Source organism: Grammomys surdaster, unplaced genomic scaffold, assembly GCF_004785775.1.
Source record: "Grammomys surdaster isolate TR1022 unplaced genomic scaffold, NIH_TR_1.0 130, whole genome shotgun sequence".
Lineage (NCBI taxonomy): Eukaryota > Metazoa > Chordata > Mammalia > Rodentia > Muridae > Grammomys > Grammomys surdaster.
The window spans coordinates 12,305,979-12,318,098 of NW_021604588.1; positions in this window are offsets into that span (position 1 = coordinate 12,305,979).

Sequence of the window (12,120 nt, forward strand, 5' to 3'; positions counted from 1 at the left end):
CCCAGGACGTTACCTCCCCAGTGGCGGCGGATCTCGTCATATCTGTCATAATTGGTCCTAATACCTTCCACCAGCTTAGCCAGAGCACCCTTGTCTTCCGAGTTAACCTGTGTGAAGGCAACAGTGATGCATGTCTTCTTGTGGACCAGGCACCCCAGCCTGGCCTTTCCCTTGATGATGCAGTAGGGCACACCCATCTTTCAACACAGGACAGGCAGGGAAACCACCAGCTCATGGGGTCTACATCACAGGCAATCACCACCAGCTGAGCCTTCTGTTCTCCACCAAGGTGCTGACTGTACTGACTCCTGCTCGGAGAACAGGTAGTCTCTTAGTTGAGTCATCCCCATTGCCAGTGGCTTTCTTCTCAGCACGGGCCAGTAGCCTTTGCTTCTTCTCTTGCTTTGTCTCTGGCCTGTACTTGCAGGCAAGCTTAAGCATCTGGGGAGTTGTTTGCGGGTTCAAGGCCTGGTGAACTGGTTAATGGCAGGAGGTACTTTATAGAGGATGGCCCTCTGCCTCCGCAACCTGATGTAGTGTGGCCGTTTGACAAAGCATGTGAGATCTCTTTTGGGTTGAATGTCCTGCTCAATGCCGAAGTTCTTGGGCATTTTCTCAAACAAAGGATTGACTACATTTTTGGCCTCTTGTTTTTTCATACAGCAGGGACAGGGCCACTTTCTTATCCCCTTGACCTTTCCTTTGGGCATCTTGCTCAGCTGGAGAAGAGAGCCAAAGCTATGTCCTTATGTAGTGTTACCAAAATACAAAGAGAAGAAGCCAAGGAGCCACTGCCAACAAACAACTGTCTTTTGTTTGGTTGTTTGGTTGTTTGGTTGGTTGGGTTGGGTTGGGTTGGTTTGGTTTGGTGTGGTTTGGTTTGGTTTGGTTTGGTCTGGTTTGGTTTGTTTCCTCTGTGTAGCCCTGGCTGTCCTGAAACTCACTCTGTAGACCAGGCAGACCTCTATCTCACAGGCAGGCCTCTAAGGGCCTGTGTCACCACTGCCTGGCCCAACTTGCTTTGTCTCAGAGCTGTAAAAAATCCAGACCACATCTGGGATGAAGGCAAGGCCTAGAGCTCATTAGCATCTCAATAGTCTTGGTGCTAGAAGGAGATGATGCTGTGGGCAGCTGCCACCTCCCTCCCCCCACCACCACCACCACCACTCTTGGGCCGTTCCCACTGGGAAGAAACCTCCCTCAGATGCTCATCTAAAAGTGGGCTAAGAATCCTGTACTTCAGTGTGAGCCTCAGCTCCTCCAGGGAATGCTTAAATTCCAAAATAAGGAAATGTTTGCCCAGTTACAATAATTAGAGTCATGGGAACAGTATTTTAGCAATGGGAACAACGGCTTTGTTTTAGATTCCCTTGCCCTCTAACCTTCTACCATATATCACACTCCTTCTAAGCTGGAAGAAAGAAAACTAGGACATTGTTACATGTCCCCAGAAGTGGGCTGATTCTAACTGGAAGTTATTACCATTTTACTGAGGTAGAAGAAGGAAAGGCTAACCTGGGCCCTCAAGCTTGTCTTCACAATCTGACGGACACTCAGCAGCACTGCACAATCCTGAACCAAAAGCGTCATGATACTTGAAGCTTCAGGGGCCTGGTGAGACCATGAACTTTCTCCCCTCCTTTTGAACGGCAACATCAAAATAAATACATCTCCTCCCTCTTTCAGATGAAACCCCTAATTTAAGGAACTGAGTAAGCTGACATCTATCTACATTTTCCTCATCACTCTTGAGATGCCAGCATCTTGGGCAGCAAGCAACTCGCCAGCTGCCTCGCATCTAGCGACTACAAAGCTGGCAAGCCCAAACTGGCCTCTCCCCAGTCGCCAGTCACTCTGAAGATTCTCACTTTCCTTTGGAGGTTTGCTTTCTCTCCATCCTAAAAGCTCAATGTCCTTCTTGAAAGTAACCTTTGTAGCCCTGCCCCAGACTCAGTCCTCCACTTCCAAGTAGGTATGAAGGGTTGGATACGGGATGGGAGAAAGGGAGAAGTATTGGGAGCTCAAACCAAAGATGGAGAGATTTGAAGGAGGAAGAGAAAAGAGGAACACGTGAGGAATCAAAAAGATGTTGCAAGAGACTGGACCTCGCTGGAAGTGCGCCCAGGCAGTCCCTCTCCTGATGCCAGAATCACTTTTGTGGCACCATGATGATCAAGCTTTCCCTTTAGTTTAACTTATATACCCACCATGGAATGAGGCATCTCCTTGTCTGGTACCTTAGGAAGTCTGGCCTCCCAGAGGCCTCTGTTTCCTGACTTACTAAGTTTGCCAAATACCCTGGAAGAATGGCCAGGACCTCGGACAGCAGCAGCCACCCCCACCCCGACCCCCGCAGCCCAAGATTTCCAACAATCCTGCAATCTGTCTCTCCTGGATTTCAGCCATACTGACAATAAACACTGGTGTTTTTTGTTTTTTGTTTTTTTTTTAAACAAAATTTGGGGCTATCTAATGTGCAGGCAGAAGTGGGTGTTCTACAAAACAGCAAAGATCTTTCAACATGGCTCTGCATCCCCCACAACTTGCCCTGTTTATCATTTATGACAAGGTGTTTATTAGCAGTAGAGCAATAAACAGTGAACATCAGAAAACGGGGCTATAAAATCCCATAAATCACAACTCAGCACAGGCAGCTTCAAGCACTGGTACCACCCTTCAGTCATTACTCTAGAGATATGGCTGGTCTCTATCTACATAGAAATGTTTACCTTTGAGGCTAGGGAGGACTTTTTCCTAGGAGACCCACTCTCTCCTGTGCACTTTGTTTAGAGTGCCTACTACGTGCCAGAAGCTGAGTTCAGAGTCAAGCCTGAAATGATGCCAGCCTTCAAGGAGTTCATAATCCATAAACAAAAAGGCGGGGAGGCAGCCCCAGCAGCCTTTGCTTTCTCAGGGCCCTGGTCTTGCCAACACTGTGGTCCTAAGCTCAAATTTTGGCAGGGTTGGACATGAAGGCTGGTTGATAGAGTGCTCACCTAGCATGTGTGAGGACCTACGCTCAGTACTCAGCATGCATAGACCAAGCCCCATGACATAAGCCTGTAGTCCTAGCACTTGGGATGAGACTGCAGAAGGGTCAGAAGTTCAAGGTCATCCTCAGCTATATAGGGAGTTTGGGGACAGCTTGGGATACATAAGACTCTATCTCCAAGACAAGATGGAAAAAAAAACTTCTAGAGTTTGAGTGAGGAGTGTGCATGCATTTTGCAGTGCTGGGAATTGAGCAAGACAAGGGTTCTAGCATGAATCTGCAATTTCAGTCCAGTTTGTCCTCTTTTCTTCCTGGTTCTGGGAATTCATAGTTCTTGTATAGAACCTGTCAGGTCCAAAGAAAACTCTACCTCCCTGAATTCTGGCAGTTAAACAAGAGCCAGCATACCTCAGGAACAGTAGCTGTTCCCAAGGGAAGCAAGCCATCCCCCTTCTTACTAGAAGAAAGAAAACATGGCTCTCTGTGGTGCCTATTAGCACACCAAAGCACACATTGGATCCCAGGCTCCCTCGGTATCACAGGTGACTGCTGCACATTTCAGTCCATGGCTCTTCTCACCTCCTCCCCCGCCCTAAACATGCCCAGCTCATGGGCTTCACTCCCCAGCTACTCATGTCTCCTTATAACCCTGTGATATGTTCTCTCTTGTTCTCTCTTGTTCTCTCTTGTTCTCTCTTGTTCTCTCTTGTTCTCTCTTGTTCTCTCTTGTTCTCTCTCTCTCTCTCTCTCTCTCTCTCTCTCTCTCTCTCTCTCTGTCTCTCCCACTCATGCTTCTCTCCAGGAGTAGCCATGTCTAGTCTACTATTTTCTCTTTCTGCTCTGGACTCTTTCAGAGGCCTCTGTCTCTCCCACATATCTACAGGAAAACAATCTTCCCTTGAACCATACCATGGAGTAGTCATGTCATCAGTTTATACAAAAACCAGTTTGTATGGATTTCAAAATGGGCTTGGTCATGCGGTGCTGTTTTGGTTTTACCCTCAGCACTCCTGAATTTGTGAGAACAATAAGGAACAGGGCCAGGTGGGGGTCAGTGGGGAAGAGTCATTGGGTTTTGGAATTGGTGTGGCAGAGACCACATCATTGTAGCACTTGAATTGCACAGCTAGCTGGACCCGTTGCTGTAGCTGTTCCAGTCTCCCCTGTGTCCCAATCCCTCCAGTCTCTCAGGTCACAGGGCAGCAGAGGACCTCATATGTCACTGGTGAGACATCCTGCCTCACCCCTTCCATTGTGGAGGACCCATTATACTTTCCAAACTCATGTGCAAACACACAAAGACACACACACTCACACACACACACACACACACACTGGTTAGCCCACCAGGCCTCTGTGGCAGGCTAGCAAAGATCACTCCATCACCTATGGTCCCGGAGTATCCAGGTAACACAAGCTGGAAGCAGATGGGAGTTAGAGCCCCGCGGATGAGAACTCTCATTAATCAACACAGGAAGGTAAGGAGGCAGCGATCACCCTTCTTCCTCTTCTGAGTGCTGTTACCAGATAGCGTTTCTTCAAAGCCTCTTGGAGATGCCCCACATTTGGGGAAAATAGCTATTCTTTTTCCTTATACTTAGTGCTTAGCAACACATGTTTCTAATATGTTATTGTTTAAAGAAGAAAAGATTTCTTTTGACACAGATTTGAGAGTACAGTCCATTAGGGCAGGAGAGGCACTGAGGCAGGAGCATGAAGCAGCTACTCACATTTCATCTGCACTCAGGAAGCAGAGAGATGGGTACAGGGCTTCCAGTGCTTGTTCTCTCACCCCTGCCTCAGTTCTCTTTCTCCAAATACGCATAGTCCTGGGGTTCTACTCTTGCATTCTTTTTTGTTGTTGTTGTTTTTGTTTTGTTGTTGTTGTTGTTGTTGTTTTTCGAGACAGGGTTTCTCTGTGTAGCCCAGGCTGTCCTGGAACTCACTCTGTAGACAAGGCTGGCCTCGAACTCAGAAATCCGCCTGCCTCTGCCTCCCAAGTGCTGGGATTAAAGACATGTGCCACCACTGCCCCACCCACTCTTGCACTCTAAGAGAGCATAGACTTATCAATTTTGCCTCAGGCTCTATGTCTAATGGAATTCTGCTAATACTTCATCAGTGTCTCCTAAATTTCTAGGCACTCTCTGTCACTGCCAGTGTTGGTCAGCTCTGGGAATCATGCTCAGCTCCTGGGGAAACCAGAAAGTATGAAGCATTTCCCAGAGACCCTTGGGACCTAACGGGTGATGGATGTTAGCTTTTTTTCCTTCCCAGTTCAAAGAGTCACCACCGCTACCCAATTCCCTCTCAGTCTCGGCGTCGTTTCCTCTCATGACAAGCAGCACACGGAGAAGGAAATGGCAGCGCTGCAGGTACATAAGCACGGTTACGATCTCAGGGGTCACTCACTGCGATGCACGACTGGGTTTGTGGCTGTTTTGTTTTTAATTTAACCAGCTCGTCACTTACTCCTGCTTCCCAGAGTCTCCACTACACCCTTATCAACTGTGATTAAAACAAGGATGAAGGAGTAGGCTCCTCTCTTCCTGAACATAGTTCCAGGACGTATTCTAGCCAGATACGCTGCTAAGCAACTGAGTACTTTTTAATCTCAATATCTCTCTCTGTCTCTGTGGGTATCTCTGGGTCTCTCCATCTCTGTGTGTGTCCCCACACACACCTATATATTGCTGGCTACCTAGAGGGTACTCTGAGGAACAAATATCTCCACGTGGTTGTTTTTCTTAAGCCAGATGCACCTGGCAGCTGAGTGACTTGGGGAAAACAGCTTTGTCACACACCTCTGCACTCCACCAGCAGAGGGAATCGTGAAGACTGAGAGACAGAGATAAGGAAGCTTGCACTGGGGCTTCCTTTTTTTCCTAATACAGTTGGGGACGAGACCCTGTAGCCCTTCCTTTCCTGTGATACATCCTCTTGGTTTCATCTCAACATGAGGCGGGACTACAGTCCTTCTTGTCTGATAACATTTTGTTAATGTACAGATAGATACGGCATGCCACTTCTGTGGCAAAAAGAAAAAGAAAACCACAAATTTCTTCTTCCTGGCAGCTAAGTGAGCTCAGTGCCTCTTCAAGCCTCAGAGGAGCTCACCTGACTCCTTTTTGAGTTCTATTACATACTGCACAGGGTGTTATCATCTAGGCAAAATCAGCCATTATCTACTTTTCCAGCCAGCCTCTGATTGTCCCTCTTTTGTAATGTTAATCACACCATCCCTCCCTCTGCATCCAGCCTGCACTTTTAGAGTGCCTCACTCACTAAACTTCACATCTTCCTTCACATTATACCTACTGATCGGTTTGTCTTCTTGGCTGTGTGAAAAGTTTCTTGAGGGTAGAGAGGCAGAATAAGCCACTTGGTTACTGGCAGCATCTTGTACGTTAGGCACTCATAAACGGTCCCCTGAATGGACGATGCTCCAAAAAAGAACAAAAAGAGACAGTGAAGCCTTGTCTCAAAAATTTTTAAAAAAGAAAGAACAAAAGAGAATGCCCTTCATCTCTCTCGCACCTCAGATAGCACCCAAGGAAACCCAAATCTACTCTGTCTTTTGTGAGCTTCCCATGAAGCGCTGAGCTCGCTTCTCTGGCTAAGTCCCAGCCAGTCTGTATCACGAACTTGGGACTGGCTGATCAATGCCCAGGGGACAGGACAAACTCCACTGCAGATCCACAGCTTGTCCTGATGACTGTCTTCACTGCCTCCTGAGCAAATTTCTCTCTAGTGCCGGGACTCACATATGATGTCTAAAACAAAGCTCATTCCACTTCAGCAGAAACGAGGGCAGTGCACCAGCCTGACAACTGACGCCTGGACACTAGTGGGTTAACACAGGGACGAGAAGGCTGCAAGTGCTCAGAGGAATCTCTGGGACTACCCGGCCCTCTCACTGTACAACAAATAATACGGGAAGACAAAGGAAATAAAGAGCAAAAAGTTGAGGTACTTCCAAGGCTCCTTGAAGGTAGAAATGGGACTGGGACCCTGTAACCCTGATGTCCCTGACTCAATACACACTCAAATTATTTCCTTATATTCTTATTAACACAAAGCACCAAGGCTCGTTACCGATGAATTACAGCAGATCCAAAACTGTTCAATGTTGACTAGTTTATGCATTAGGAATGATCAATGGATATCCTAGGTATCACACACATGAGCAGAGGGAAGCCCCCCTGTGGAAACAGCCCTACAGGGAACAGAATAGCAAACAAGCAGGACCAGACATGTCACTCAGCAGTAGAGCACTTACCTAATCTGACCAAGGCTTTGGGTTCATCCCTAGCATTGGAAAAAAAAAAAAAAGAGTGAGAGTTTCATTAACTAATGGAAGAACTAGACTCGGGCCTGCAGCACTGCCCGCAGCACAGGGAGGCGAGGAGATGTCCATCACCAAATGTCACCAAATGGTTGGTAAAGTCGCCCTGAAGGAAGTGGCTATGAAGCTACCCCTTGAAGGGACAGCTATGGGAAAGAGAAGAAAAGGCAGTCAAGAGACATGAAATCTGCGGAGGCATCTGAGACAAGCCATCACTGCATGTAAGATCAAGACGAAGGAGGCTTCAGGGAAAATGTTAGAGGCTATAGTTAAATAAACCATGTCCAGCTCCCATATTCTCAACCATCTCACTCTCTTCCCAAAAGTCAGTGTAAACCAGGGCTAATTCTGATCCCTTATCACCCCAAATGGCTAGCTAAGAAAACTAACACCAAAGTGGCAAGGATACAGAGTAACTGAGCATATCAGTTGTAACAAAGTACTGAGGGCTAGGTACCACATAAGGGATGTATCCCATCTAACTTAGCACTCAGAGTTAGCACTTAAATTATATATTGCTAGTATTTGTATTTAACCAGAGTAAATTTAATGTGTTAAGCCAGTGATCTTCCCCCCAAAATGTCCACATCCTAAGGCTTTGGGGTGTATGAATATATTAGCTTCCATAGGTTAAACTATGCATGAAGAGGGTTTGACAATGTGATTAGAGATCCTGAGATGGGAGACTGTCTTAGTTGGGGTTTAACTGCGTGAACAACACCATGACCAAGGCAACTTATAAAGGACAATATTTACTTGCGATTGGCTTACAGGTTCAGAGGTTCAGTCCATTATCATCAAGACTGGAACACGGTGGCATATAGGTAGGCACAGTACAGCTGGAGCTGAGAGTTCTACATCTCCACCTGAAGGCTGCTAGCAGAATACTGACTTCCAGGGAGCTAGGACAAGGGTATTAAAGTCCACACCCACAGTGACATACCTACTCCAACAAGTGCCACTCCCTGGGCCAAACATATACAAACCATCACAGAGACTATTCTGGATTTACTGTATGGGACAATATGACCACAGAGGTGTATGAAAAAGGAGGTAAAAACACCATAGTCAAAGGGGGTTATGAACTGGTGTGGTAGTGCTGCTTATATTCCTAAAATGTAGAAAGCTAAGGCAAGAGGATCACAGAAAGTGTGGGATGGTCTACATAGTGAGTTCTAGCCCAGTCTAAGACACATAGCAAGATTCTGTCTCAGAACAGAGGGTGAGGAAGACAAAAGAATAAGAGACAGAAGGAGGAAGAGGAGGAGGAAGAGGAAGAAGGGATAATGAAGGGAGGGGGCAAATGGAAAAGAGAGAGATTTGATGGAAGCCGAGGTTAGAATCATACACCCTAAAGATGGAGAAAGGGGACAGGAGCCAAGGGATGCTGGCAGCCTCTGAAAGCAAGAAAGAGTGAGAAACTAATTCTTCCTGGTTCCTTCAGAAGAAATGCAGCCCTACCAGCACCTTGATTTCAGCCCCATAGGCCCTGTGATTATTATGCTGACTGTCAACCTGACCTAGAATCACCTAGAAAATAAACCTCTATAAGGCATATCTATGAGGGACTGTTTAGGTTCACTGAGGTGTGATGACCATGGGCCACAGCATTTAATAGGCTGGTGTCCCACACTGAATAAAAAGGAGGAAGCAAGCTGCACACACCCCAGCATTCATTTCTCCCTCCTTCCTGACTGAGGATGCAGTGGGACCAGTTGCCTCCCACTCCTCCCCCCACCATGAGCTATATCCTCTTACACTACAGGCTGAACTAAGCCCTTTCTCCTTTAAGTTGCTTCTTGACAGATATTCTTGTCAGAGCAGTGAGAAAAGTAATGAATATAAACCCCATTTCTGTCTCCTGACCTCCAGTTCATAAGATAATAAATTCCCATGGTGTTCGGCTACTATGTTTGGGGCAATTTATTACAGTAGCAGTGGATAGCAAAGACCGTGGTATACAACATTCACACTTCACCCACATCTCTGCTCCCTAATTCAGTGGCATTTGTTCAAACAAAAGAAATGGTGATAACTGTCAGACAGATAGGAGGAGTATGTTTGTTTGGCTGTCCTGCATGGTCTTTTGATCAGCAGTTATATAAGCTAGCAGTTATAGGAGTACTTACAGGTCTGTCCATAATAACAACAACTACTGCTCTAAAGAATGTCCCAGGCAGTTAATGTCCGACCCAGGTTAATATTCTAACTCGGTGTCTAAAGAGTCCTTGGTCAAAATGGACCATGCTGAGCTCCTCTCCTTCCAGGTTCCACCTCTCTCTTGCTGCCTTTATCCTGGCACTGATGGCTGCAGTCTTTGTTCTCCAGGAGCCTGCTGTCAAGCTGACTAATTAGGGTAGCGTAATGATCAGAAATGGGAACCGTAAAAAGAAAAATTGCTGAGCGGTCAGCTGCCCATTAGAGAAGGGTTATACCTGCCATTCCCATTAGTAAAGGGAAGTGAGCTTTGCATAAATCTCAGCTCTAATAGTGCCTGGTTGGTGTGTATCGGGCAGAGGAGACTGAGCAGAAGGCACTGGGACAGTTCAAAAGCACTTCTCTGGATGAGATTCACTTTGTACTCCATGAAGCAAAGCAGACTTGCTCTGCTGCCTATCCAACAATGGTGGGCTAGCTGAGCATTCTGTTAAAAAAAAAAAATGTAACTGTGAAGATCAGCCTCTGCTGTGAATAGAGTGCTATTAACTCTTCATGAGCATCTTTTCAAAAGTTCAAATCCCACCTTACACGAGAAAAAAAAAAAACACTTGAAGAACAGGAAGATGACTTGGTGGGCAAAGGTGCCTGCTGCCAAGTCTGAGGACCTGAGTTCAATTCCCAGGGCTCACATTGTAGAAGGAGAGAACTAACTCCTGGAAGTTCTCCTCTGCTCTCTACAAATGCCACATACACACACACATACACACACACACACACACATTCACACACACACATACATACATACATACACAAACAAATGTGATTGAGAGGGGAAAGAAAAACTTCAAACAAAAGAAAAAACGTCTACAAAGTAACTGACTAGCTCTCCTCCAAACACCCGACATATTACCAACTGCCAATTTTTCCATTTCCATATAGTGTGAGAACTCTGACTTCTGCACCTTCTCTCTGATCTCTTACCTTAAAGGGATCCCAAAATTCTCTGTCCTAGGATCTAGACAGGCAATCATTTGTTCCAAAAATAACCATCAATAAACACCAAGATTTGAACCTACATGTGGCTCAAGAACCAAGAGATAAGAGCCTAGGCAAGTCCCTTCCTCCTTCCTGGGCAGAACTTGGTTTACATCCCAGCCTTTTGAATCTAATTTTGGAATCACCAACAGGACTTTGCTAAAGGTGCAGTTTTGGATTCAATAGATTTGGGGCAGGTCTCAAGTGTCATCCAAAAATTCCCTGCCCCTACTAGACCATGGCGGGCTGTTTTACAAGGAAGTAGTGTCTAGACTCATAGTTTTGAAACAGACAATTTTTTGTTCCACAGAGGACGTTTGGCAATGATTGGATGGTTGTCTCAGCTGGAAGGAAGACCCTGCTGACAGCTGTTAGGGGATGGCCTTAGATGCTATTAAACAGTCAATGGTGCACAGGATGACTGCTCATGATCAAGACTCAGCCAAATCCAAAGTGTCAGTAGTGCTGAGGGTGAGAAACCTGGTGTCAGTCAGTGGCTCCTACTCCTCAGCCTTACCTGGAAGACTTATTAAAGCTCAAACTCAGGGCTCCCACCCAGCATGTTCTGATGCAGACACTCTAATGTGAAGCCTGAGTCTGCAGCTGTTGAATGCACCTGGGTGACATGTCTGCCCCCTGATCCCTGGCGCACTTTGAGAACCACTATTTGTGGTGAAGATCAAGATCCTGGAGCCTTTCCTTACTGCTTCTGCCACCAAGTGCAAGGCTAGGACTCCTCAATCTGAAACACCCAACACGGAGTTGATGAGTTCCAGCCAGCAACTGTCATGGCTCCTTTGTGATGTGTGATCCCTGGAGATATGGCAGAATTCAGGGATGCAACCTGCAGATTGACTCATGCTGGGATGCTGGCCCCATGTTGAGGTGGAACCATTTTTTTTGTTTGTTTGTTTGCTGGTTTGTTTTTGTTGCTTGCTTGGTTGCTTGCTTGTTTCAGATACCCAGGCTGGCCACAGACTCAGTAGGTACTCAAGAATGAGCTTGACCTATGGTCTCTCTGCTTCATCCACTTAAGTCAACAGTTCTCAAGCTGTGGGGGTTTTTTGGGGGGGTGCATGTCAGATATCCTGCATATCAAATATTTACATTATGATTCATAACAGCAAGATCACAGTTATGAAGTAGCAACAAAAATAATTTTGTGGTTGGAGGTCACCACAATATGAAGAACTGCATTAAAGGGTCGCAGTGTTAATAAGGTTGGAAGCCACTGCTCTTACTTAAATGGTGAGGTTGAGGCATATGATATCATGCCCAGGGTATGTGGAGCTGGAGGGTCAAACCCTTTTGTAAGCCAGACAAGCACTTTACCTCCCAGAGCTCATTGCTATCCTGATAGATTCACATCTAAATATGACAAGCAGTCCTTCCCTGATGCTGATGACATAGCATTGTGTAAACAGTCTGCCCCAGGTTGACAACTCCCTCCATATTCTGTTGCCTATAGAGCCACTCAGTGTCAAAACTACCAGGCAAAATCAGCTGCCTTCCATCACACCTCCAGAGGGGCCATAAGATGATACACAGTATCATGAGATGGTACATAGTATCATGATGGTACACAGTA